Here is a 12,326-nt window from a genome sequence, read left to right as displayed (position 1 = left end):
GCTCTCTGAGGGACCGTGATCCGGCCCCCACTTTAAAAAGTTTGAGGACCCCTGCTCTATTTGATATTCCTGGCAGCCTTCTGCAGCAGCACTATCTCCTCCATTACTTTCTGCTCATGGGCCCAGAGGGAAGGAGAGGACACAGACACAGCCTGATGTGAGGGTAGGGGTTAAGGACCTGGTCCTGGGTTATGCACACATGGACACCCTCCTTCCTCTTGATTCCATGCAGGCCCTTCCTGTGCTCATCGATGGGCATCAACTCAGAGATGGGCATCGACAGCCCTTCTTCCAGGAAATTATCCTTGAGGCCACCCCCTACTCCCAGACACCAACTGGAGGGGTCTCCCACATCTGTTATCAAACTCTCCCAATAAATGGAAGATACAGTGGATGGAGCCCAGGAGTGTGCTGGCCAGGGCATCCCTGATAGTGACTCCCCTCTCCTGCCCCTCAGGAGGTGCCACAGCTACTCACCTTCTTCTTTTTTTCTAGATTGATCCAACTTCCCTGGAAGGCAGACAGCCCAGTCCATCAGAAAGAGCCTCCTGGCCAGGAATAGCCCCCCCACCCCCCGCCCACCTCCTCATGGTGCACAACTACCAGGTCACAGGAGGGATTGGGAAACGGAAAGACAGGACTTGGATCTAGGCTAGGCTCTGGGATGCAGAGGAAGGGGACAAATCACTTTGATGGACAGTTTGCACCAGATCCCAGGGGGACTCTGCTGAGAACTGAGGGGTCAATATGTGGATTCTGTGACTCCAAAGGTAAATCTTGGTCACCCCAGGTCAGGCCTTAAGTCTCCCACTTCCGGATAATCCTTTCTAGTGTCCAACATCTACAAGGTCAATCAGAAGTTTGCCAAGGAAGGGAACACAGTGGGTAAAGAGGGTGAGTGTGGGATGAACCCAACTCTCAGGTGACACACAACCCTCCACGGAAGACCTTCTACCCTCAGCTTTTTGCCCCACCCCCACCCCCACCTGGGGTTCCCATCTGGAACAGCCCAGAACCCTTAGGGAGTTCCCTCAATTGTCCATTTCCTCAGTCCCCAAGACTCCTCATAATCACCCGCAGGACCTCCTTTGGACAATTCACAAGGTCAGTGGTCAAGGGCCAGCCCCAACCCCATATCCATCCTGCACCCACCTCTTCCAAGCACTCCCTTTGGTCACTTCTAAGGGAGGGTTTTAAGTTCCATGGAAACAGGCGACATGGCTGGAGGAGAAGGCCTCCCTCTCTTGACTTGGAAGCCTCCTGCTGGGAACACAGAGACCTTCTCCTCTGTCCCTGGAGTGTTCCCCAGACTGGCTCCTTCCCCTTCTTCTGTAGCCTCTATTAGGAACCTCAGGTATTCAGCATTAGAGTGACACACGTGGAGGTTGGCTTCAGCTAGGGTGGAGGGCAGGTTCAATGAGGTCATGCTCACCTCACCCATTACCCCCACCACACCTGATCCAAGTCAGCTGGTACCAGTGCCACCCAGACTTCAGCATGCTCTGGTTCTGGAAGGCTCCCATCTGCAATACTCACTTGGTGTGTGTGAGCTAGGGCCTGGGCCTGACCTCCCTGACCCATTCCCACCTTGAAAAGAGGGCGACCTCTGCCTAGCTCACAGGTTCTCCTGAAAACTCAGTGTCATTCTGTCATCATTGTTGTCACCCTCAGCCTTTTAGGTGGGACAGGGCAGGGAGCTCTGCACAGTCCTTTCCTGCCCTGAACTCCTGACCACCCTGTGAGGCCTGCAGCATGGAATGGTCACGCCTCCATATGACTCACCAGGAGATGGAGGGCAACATAGAGACAGTTACGTTCTTAGGCTGTTCCAGCCCTGCTGACTGTGATCATCAACAGACCCCTAATCCCCCCTCTCATCTCTGATGATTTTAGTACCTGCATCACTGTATCTCCTTCACTCTTTTTTAGTCGTAACTCTTAGTTCACTACCATATAATGACCCTCCAACACAACACATCCTAAGCCCCTAGACATATTGTTTTCCATTCAGTGTGGGAGCACTATGATGGAAATAAAAGAGCCAAGTTATTGCAATGTGCTGGGGGCTGCGGTGGTGCTTATAGGAGAATCAACTCAAATGCCCAAAATCTCAAGGGAAGCCCAAGAAGCAATTGTAATTTCCTGGGCAACACAGACAATGCTTGGGAGAGACCTTATTCAGTGTGCAGTTCCACAAAATGGGAAGACAGGAGGGGGGCTCTGTTGCAAGTCACGTGGCCCATATAGAATTTGGAATTAAACAGTGTGCATTGCCCTTCTATAATTAAGGGCCAGGCACACAGGAATACCTGATGCTTATGTTTTGTTACAGGAAGATGACACACTGGAGCAACAGCAGTAAAGTAAGTATAGGCACCACAATGAAAGGTTAATTCATGATAAGGGGTCCGGACAGGCTAGGGGCTGGGTGCTTTGTCCTCCCGTCAGTGAAGAATGAGGCTGGATACACATTCTCCCTCAGATCAGGAGTTGCCTAGAGCACTTTGCAACCAGAGCCCAAACTGGGGGCTCAGCTGGGATGTTTCCATGTTGTTGGTCATCTATGCATATGCCCAAAGCAGCCTCAACTATCACCTCCATCCCACAAACCTTCACAACATCCTACACACAACATTGCCTCTTAAGCTTTTATCTCTTTCTCTGCTTTACTTTTTGTTCAGAGCATGCATTCTGATTTCACTGTATGCATGGGCTGGCTGCTTTGACTCTTTCATACAAACATGCCATCAGGACATTCTGTTGGGTTGAACACTGTGCTTCTAGTGCCTGGCCCATAGGAGGTGCTCAACACATACCTCAGAAAGGGGCCAGGGAATGAATTCCTCTTAACCCAATCTACTAAGCTGAAGAGTTCCCAATCAATATTGCAAGGGAATTTGATGAAGTGATTCAAAATGCATACTTACTAAAATATCAAATATGCTTTTTTGAAACAAATTTTATTTGCAAGAAATGATTCAAAATGAATTCAATAAATGTTCAGAGGCACTTTACAACAATGATCATCAAAGAGTTATTCATAAACTAGAGAAGAAAAAAAATTAAGTCCATTAACTATGGCCGAATTATATAATTTATGACGGAGCAGGAGAAAGATACTAGAAGATATCATTTTGCAGAAATAATTTTAATATTGGTAAATATTTTAAAAATACAAACATAATAAAAATTTATGTATAACTATAGTTAAGGGTACATTTACATGGGATTATTACTATATATATTAGGGTAAATAGGTATACTTCCCATTTAGCCTCTAAATCCAGAATAATATCCACATAACAGGAAACCAATGAAGTTGTTTTATCTCTTTTCTTGGTCACCTAGGACTATGGCTCCAGCTGGCAGGACCGGATGTAACTGCAGGACAGAGTGGCACCTGAGAGCTCCCAGGCCTCTGGTGACCCTCCCAGTGTCAGGAGCCCCAGGAATTGCTACACAGCAAGGTCTGTGCGGGATCAGGGAGCCCTGGACAATGGTTCTCTGGACTGACCAGCAGAAAGCGTCCACTCCTGCCCTTGCCCAACTCCCGCCCGGCCTCACCTCTCATGCTCTCTGAGCCGCTTCAGGGCCCAGAACCAGGCCAGGAAATTGTTCTCAGGTTGTATTTTATACTTCCGGGCAGCCTCCTGCAGCACCACTATCTCCTCCAGTATTTTGTCCACCTGGGGCCAGAGGGAAGGAGAGGATGCAGAAACTGCCTCAGTGAAAGTGCAGAGTGGAGCAGGGGCACAGCTCTCAATCTTTCAACACAGGGGCATCCTGCTTCCACCTAATTCCACCCAGACCCTTCCTATGCTCAGAGATGGACATCAACAGCCTTTCCTCTAGAAGGTTATCTGTGATGCAACTCCCATGCACTCAGCCATCAGATGGAGGGTTCGCCCCCTTTCATTATCAAAATCTCCCAATAAATGGAAGATGCAGGAGGTGAAGCCCCTACGTGTGCTGGCCAGGGTGTCTCTGATTCTCACTCCCCTCCCCTGCTCCTCAGGAGGTGCCCAGCTGCTCAGGTTTTCTTTCTTTCTTTCTTTTCTATTTTTTCTTTTTTTTTTTTTCCTCTTTTGATCTGACTCCCCCTAGAAGGCAGACATCTAAGGTCCATCAGAAAGAAACCCTTGTGCCCACCTTTTTCATGTTACACTACCACCAAGACCCAGGAGGGGCTGGGAAACTGGAAAAGACAGAACTTGGATCAAGGCCAGGTTCTGGCTCCAGAGGAGGTGTAACAGATGGCTATGATGAGCCTGTCACTCCAGCTCCAAGGGGAGACTGTGCTGAGAACTCAGGGTTCAGTATGGGGCTTTCTGTCCCCAAAGGTCAATCCTGGTCACCCCAGCTCAGGCCCCAGTTACCAACCTCCACATCATCCTTCATGCTCGCGTCCATCCTGTGCAGAAGAGTCAGGTATTCTCCCAGGAAGGGAACACACTGGGCAAACAGGGTGAGGGTGGGATCAGCCCCTTCTCTCAGGTGCCCATGGACCCTCTCCTAAAAGCCTCCCACTCTCAGCCACCCGACCACCTCAGTGTTCTCATGTGGAATATCCCAGGTGCCTAAGGGCCTCCACTAAATTGCTTCCTCCCTCATCTGCAGGGACCCCTCTTGATCACCTCCCAGGATCTCCTTTGGGCAATACCTAGGCCCATGTGCATCCTACACTCAGCTCCCCCAGGCCCTCCTCATGGTCATGTCTAAGGGAGGGTTTTAGGTTCTGTGGGCACAGGAGATGGGGCTGGAGGAAGAAAACCTCCCTCTCTTGCCTTGGATGCCTCCAGTGGGGAGCACAAACACCCTCTGCTCTGACCACGGAGCATTCCCCAGACAGGCTCACTCACCTTCTTGTGCAGCCCCTTCCTGGATCCTCGGAGGTAGAACATCATAGAGGCAAACCTGGAGGACTGATTCCACCAGGGTGGATGGCAGAGTCATTGAGCTCAGGCTCACCTCACCCCACTTCCCCACCACTCCTGACCTCACACCCTGGACATCTGACCCAAGTCAGCTGGTACCAGTGCCACACTGACTCCAGCATGCTCTGATTCTGGATGCCTCCCAGTTGCAATGCTCACTCGGTGTGATTGACCTAGACCTGGGCCTGACCTCTCTGACCCATCCATCCTCTGAAAGGGGGTAACTTCCACCTAGCTCACAGATTCCCCTGAGGACACAGTGTCATTCCTGTCATCATTGTTCTCACCCTCAGCCCTCCAGGTAGGACAGGGCAGGGAGCTCTGCACAGATCTTTCATGTCCTGAAATCCTGACCACTTTGTGAGGCCTGCAGCACGGATGGTCATCCCTGCATATCAATCAGGAGAGGGCTGACTGGCAGTGAGTGCTATAGGGGCCCAGCAGGAAGTCTCAGAGAGCACACCCCCCAGTCTCTTATCCAGCCAGTGGGACCTGAGGCCAAGCAGCTCTTTTGTTCCACCTGCACATGGACCAAGGAGATCCCTCTTCCTGGTAATTGGGACAGAGAGGGTGAGCATTTCCAGGGAATCTTTAAGTGACAAACTACCAAAGCCACAGCCTGTGCAGTCTCCCCATCTCTCTTGCCCTCCTCTCTGCAGACGTCCAGGCTCACTCTACCTTGATGAACTGTTCCCTGCTTCGGGAGTTGTCCTCTTTGAACAGTTTTTTAAAGGTAACTATGAGCCTCCTGAAGAGATGGAAAGAGGAAAGGCATGATTAGGAAAAATTGGCTAGAAGGGTTAACAGCAAATTCCTTTAAACAATCTCATGTTTCCTACTGCCTTGGTGAGGGTATCACTGGGTTCCTCTGAGCAGGAGGGTCTCCGTGGGACTGGGGTAGGACTCTCATGGTGCTCTCTGGGCCTCCTTCCCATATCGAAGGAGAAGTTCTGTTTTGATCAGTTTGGGTTTCAACTGGGCATAGGGTTCTGGTACTGGACAAATGAAAATCTCCCATTTGGATCAATGTAGTGTCTGACATTGAAGGAGACTGACTCCTGAAGAAGAGTTAGTGGCCTGAGGAGCCAGAGAGCCTTAGATACCCGACCTATAAGACCAGTCTTTGTCCCCAGGGTTGGCTGCCTCCCAGGAGGTGAGGGGACACTGGGAGAAATATGGGAGACACATTAGCAGGCTTGCTGTGATGGGAGAGGCTTACGCACCTGGAAACTTTGCGCCAAGTCTCCTGCAGTCGATGAATGGACACGCTCTGCAGAGCGGCCAGGATGGCGCGCAAGGAGGAAAAGTTCCTCAGGGTCCTGCACTCCTGGGGAAGAGGAGACATGTGCTGTGAGACATGTGCTGTCGCTTCAGGCACCTTAGATTGGCTGCTCCTCTTGATAGGACAGATGCTCAGGGTGGGCACATTTAGCACCTAAATACCAACTCTCAGAATGAGGAGGATCCCAAATCAAATCAAGGAAGGAGCCAAGAACGAAGTGAACCTCCCAGCACAGGGACTGGGGAGACAAGATCTGAGTGACCCTGGCAGAGCGGACCTGGGGGCTGTGCTGGGGCTCTGATCTCAGTCTTCAGTCCTGACAGCTGTCTGGGCAGCAGAGGCATTTTTCAAGGACCCTCACAGGGATGCTGCTGAGCTCCCCCTAACATACCTTGGCCACCTTAATCCAGTGCTCCACCACTTTGGCCCTGTCCTGGGCCGTCATGCTTGGGTCCCCAAGGCAGGTGGTGATCACACAAGTAGCCACGTGGTTGAATTGTAAGACAGTGGCACTGACAGTGGATACCATGTGCCCCTTTCTAGGCTCCGTCCTCTGTGACCAGACGGAGCCCAGGCACTGGTGCGGCTGCACCTTCTTAAACAGCTCCTGGGAAGAAAGGGGAGTGTCACCCAGCCCTGCCACACCCCAGTTCAGGGTTCCCAGTCCCTGAAAGAGACACTAGTCAAGACTGAAGCTCAGGAAGCTGAGGATTTGCTTGAGCCTTGGAGTCCATGGGATTCGTTCTCTATCCACCCTGGGCACCCAGCACTGGATGATCCATGGCGCAAGACGGGTGGGGGAAGGGTCAGGAGTATCTCCCTCCAGCCCATCCTCAGGGTCTCCAAGCTCCAGGAAGTGGCTTACATCTGCTCACCCCAAAAGGGCATCTTCCAGCATCTGACATCCCGCTGGAATAATTCCGCATTCAGTGCACATTCCCTTGTGACAGCTACAACCATAGCTATTTGTGTCACTTAGTGTTAAACACATATCATGCGTCTGATAAGTGCTGAGGCTGCTGAGCCTATGGGCTCATAGATGGGGGACGCATGGATCCGGCTGCACACAGAGAGCTCCCCTCCCCACAATCCTGGCCACACCCCACCCAGCTTTCTGTCTCCTCTCCCTCATTTAATCTGCACAGCCACTCTGTGCAGCAGGGCCTGGGGTGCCCACCTCCACAGCCCACAGAGTTGGCTGGACAGCAATGCTTAAGGGTTGAGAAAGTTGTCAAGGACCCATGGGTGGTAAAGTGGTTGAGCTGTGATTTCCATCAAGATCATAGGAGTGGAGATCAGGGAAAGCAGGTTGGGCAGCCAAGGGCAGAGGAAAGTCCTGTCCCTCCCACCTTGAAAGACCAAGACTCACTGCATCCATCGCTGTTATTTGCTCGGCCACCAGTCTTGGAGGGAAGGTCAGGAGGCGAAGCTTCTCCTCCCTTCTATGGTGCTTATGGGTCACAGCCACGGGGTAGTGGGGTGTTGGGGATGGAGCTGGCTCTCGGATCAGAGCTGGTGGTCCAGAAGGCTCCAGCACAATCACACCCGGATTGGGCTCTAGCCCAGGAGTGGGCCCTTCCTCTGGCTCTTGGGTGTGCTTGAGCTCTTTAAGTGGTTGCAGAGCAGGTTAAAGAGATAGGTACTTGCACATGCCTCACTTTCCCATGCATTTCCACACACAGGAAAGATGTGACTGTCTTTAATGGAAGGCTGTCCCATGAAACAACCCATCCCCCACCCCCCACACACAATCCTCTTCCCGGACTACAGTCCCCTCACCTTCCCACTGTGCCTCTGTAGGCTCCAGTTGTTCCAACTCCACCCAAAGACTTCTTACGAGGCCCACCGGGTGTTTGACAGGGAGGCTGTGCAGCACCAAGGCCTGCTTCACGACGAACCCAGGGAAAAGGAGGGGCTGGCCAAAATGTTGTATCAGGTCTGGCCAGGTTCCCATCACAGAAGCCGTGGCCCTGGGGAGAGGCAGGTGGGGAATAAAGTCAGAGTCCTGGTCTTTCCTTTCACTCTGCCCTCCCATGACACCCTTATTTAGGACTGAGCCTCTGTGCAGGCCCCTCCCCATCCAGAGAGAATCCCATGCCAACCCTGGCCACCTGTGTGGCTGTCATGGTTGGAGCATTCGTGGAAATAGCAGGTTTAACGTGGAGTCTGTGCGAGACTCTTCTTCCCACTGGCAGCTCTCCTGAAGGTCTTGTACGCTGCCCACCCTAACCCTCCATACCCCTGGGCATCTGGGCTGAGGACTGAGAGAGACTCCTGAGCTGCCTGCTCACCACCATCCTGTTCTGAGCACGAGCCGCCCATAGGGTTCCGGGAAGATGGATGTGGAGAAGGGCAGGCAGAGCAGGATGGGTCTGTGGGGGGATGGGACTCTGATGGTCAACTCAGCCCAGCCTACACTATGGGTCAACAAGGCCAGGGACCCCATCCACTGTCCTGTTTGACTCATGTCTCCTTGCGGAGGAGCCATCAGAGATCTGGCCTTCCTTGGGAATCAGAAGATGTGTAAGAGGGGATCTGCCAAACCCTGCCCTTCCTAAGCACCCACTCCAATAACACAGGAGACCCTCCTTCTGCTCCCACAGACCACTCACTTTGCTAATTGCTCCTGAGGTGTGTCACCCCGATCATTATGCAGAGGTATCCCTCCAGAGGCAGCAAACACCTTGATGGCATCAGCTCTGATGGTCGGCGGACAGGACCTGTGAATGATGGACAGTGTGACTTTCTGACTTAGTGACTAGAACTAAGATTGTATAAGCCAGAGATTGTATCTGCTTCATTCCTTGAGTCAGGCTAAGTATCTCCAAAAGTGCCTGCCTGTGGTAGGGACTTAGGGTAATTGTTAATGAGCTCCAAACCAGAACCATCTGAGCCATCTAAGTGAGCCTGGGACCCTTCTATCCCCTGCTATCTCCCATGTGGCTACACCAAGGACCAGGACAAGGCCAGCTGGTGAAATCTCAAACTGCTTGATAGGTTTTCTCCCACTGCTTTTCGAAAGTCAGATGCCACAGGCCGCTGATGGGGGTTCAGGGCACTTTCTATGGGACATAGAGAAATAAGTGGCATGAACAACCATAGCTGGTCCAGCAGCCCTTTCTGCCGAGCCAGGAAGCAGGTAAGCGCTGCCATTGCTTGTCCTTACATCAGTGCCTACAAGAGTCCTATGATGTTGACACATTATCACCCCACTTTCCAGAGGAATATTCTGAGGCTCAGACATTGTCAAGACACACAGATAGCAGTGGGCAGAGTCCCCACTGCAGTGAAGAGGGGACCAACGCTCACCGTGTTAATAGATCTTCCAGGAACCACTGGGCTCTGGAGAAGGCCGGGTGGATGGGCATCAGGGTGCAGATGTGGGGGATGTTTCCAGCAGGGAAAGCTGGGACCAGGGACCCCACCACCTTCTCCAAGGTGCTTTTCTGGAGGGCCCGCATCCTGCAGGCCTCACGAAGTCTCTGAGTTAACTCAGCGGCACACTGTGTGGGACAAGGTGGGACATCCAGTCAGTGGCATCACCAAGAATCCCAGGAGGATGGAGGTCTGGAGCTCACACAGGAGTCCCAGACCCTCAGGAATGTGTGCAAGAGGAGAGACAGGAGTGACCAGGCTGAATGAGGTTCTAGGTTTTCAAAGTTCCACTTAAGTTTGTGGGTGGTGGGGTCTTCATAAAATTGTCACCTTCTAGGCATGTTTCTTGCTTTTTGCTCATTTGCTTTAGCTTAGGAACAACAACCCTCCATGTATTAATAGTTTGTATGAGGAGCATTGTCCCCATGAAGCCTAAGGAAACACCCCCATTATAGAGATGAGAACACAGAGGCTTAGGGATGGCACATGTCTTCTCAAGGTCATGAGGGCTGAACTGTGAACTGTCCTGTATGACATTCTCTTTCAGCTACCTGAGACTTATGTGCTCCCAACACGGGTGCAAAGTGGTGGCAATCCCGTCTGTGGGGACAGTGTCCATCATAGACATGGCCTACGACAACATTGACTTCAAAAAATACACTTTTGTTTCATCCTTTTATATTAAAGAGCATTTTAAGAACCTCATTTTTGGAGATCTCAGATTCTGCAAAGCAACAAATGCTTACAGGCTCCCAACTGAAGGAGGGTGATCCTCAGGCATGAATCTGAGCAGAGACTTGAGAGCCAGCAATTCCAAGTGGTGGGTGTAAAGTGACAGGTGACTCAGTGTCCCTGTGAGGCAATTGCCAATGAAGGAACACTGTGATTGCCTTGAGCAACTTGACATTGGGCCGGTGAAAATTTCAATGAGTGAGAAATCTCAGGGCCAGGCTAAGAGCAAGGCAGCAGCCATCATCAGAAACTGCTATCGACACCATCACTGCTACAGCCCTTTGGAATCTTCCTGCAGCCATTACATTTTACATGTGCATGTCTTTACACCAGCAGTGGGCATCTATCTCCAGAGGGGGGTGGTACATATTGAGATCAGAATGTGTCCCTTCAATTCCATAACTTTGGGACCCCTAGAAATTCAGAATGGGTCCACATTTGAGTTTTAGTCTTTACGCAAGTAATGAGGTGAAGTGAATTCAGTGGTGAGGGTCTTCATCTAGTGAGACCAGTGTCCTTAGAAGAGGAGGGGAGGACACATGGCAGTGCAGAAGGGAGTCCATGTGACACACAGGGAGAAGACGGCCATCTACAAGCTGAGGAGAGACCCCTCAGGAGAAACCAGCCCTGCTGACAGCCTCCTGTCTCACTCCTAGCCTCCGGAATAGTGAGAAAAGGAATGTCTGCTGCTGACACCACCCAACGTGGTCCTATGATATGGCCGTGCGAGCAACCTAACACAGTCCATTCAGACACGCTTCAGTGCTTCAGGTAGCACTGGTGACATGGCAGCTGAAGTGAATCAGGCCCATGTCCAACAGCACTGAAGGGCTGCATCGCTGGGAAAATGACCTCCATTATTGGTCCAGGTCTGCAAGGACAGTGGAGATGACTGGCAAAGGTAGTTTAAACAACAGAAACTGATATGCAAATGTGCTCCTGGTCTCCTCTAAAGTGAAACCATATAATTTCACTCTCATCTTTCCACAAGTATGTGAGAGCATCTTTCTACTCCCCCATGTAACTGAAGGGAGGAGTGGAGGCCTGGATTCCTTTGTCATGAGGCTGAGGCACGGGCCAGGGAGAGCCATGGAATAGCCTCCAGGGTCCCCAGCTCTGAGTCTGGGTTCTGGACATTGCCAGGTTGTCTCAGGTTTGTGGGTGTAAAGACCCTCAACGCCAGTTCTCACCTGAGTCCAACCCTGGATGTTGTCTGTGGCCTGATGCAACTTGCCCAGTCCGAAGGAGGTCGAGTAGTTGAACCCTTTGACCAGCCCTTTAGTGTTGTCCTGGTTGGAGCTCTAGAAAGACAAAGCCCGGTTATCGGGCCCATAGGCTTCAGGAAACTTCCACCCCAATTGGTGAGTCTACATCTGGCAGCCCAGACAAACTGAGACAGTCTGTTCAGACACGGTGAGCATGTTCCAGCAGACCTGCACCTCTGCATCAGGTCATGGTCAACAACCCTGAAAGGCTGTGTTCCTGAGGAAGTCTGCATCCTTTATGGGATGATTTGGAGGTGAGTAGGCCACAACTCCTGACCATGGGGTGTAGGGTGTTTTGTCCTGCTCTGTGAGATTACAAGTTGCAGAGAAAAGTATCCAATACTTTGCTTCCTCCCATCTTTTTGAGAGACCACTCAGTCAAGTGTGATGATGATGAGGCTTAGAGAAAGGTCTACAAGGACAGTGGAGCTGACTGCTCCACAGGTTACCTGGGGCAGGTAGTTACAAGCACAGAATAGCAAATATACATGTGTTTTTGGCCTACTGTGAGGTAAACAACATACTTTTCCCTTTAAAATTCCCACAAATATGTGAGGTGTGTTTTTCCATTCAATCCTGTAGCTGGTGAGAGGATTGGAGGTCCAGATTGCTTTGTCATGGGACTGTGGACACCCTAGTGTGAAAGCCCTGGGAGGGCCCTGGGGAAGTTTGTAGATAGAAGTCTGGATTCTCAGCCCTCCCTGGTCATCTTGAGGTGCTGGAGATGGAGACCACCCT

The sequence above is a fragment of the Pipistrellus hanaki genome (assembly GCF_964339955.1).
Source record: "Pipistrellus hanaki genome assembly, chromosome: 12".
NCBI lineage: Eukaryota > Metazoa > Chordata > Mammalia > Chiroptera > Vespertilionidae > Pipistrellus > Pipistrellus hanaki.
Note: the sequence above shows the minus strand (reverse complement) of the source record.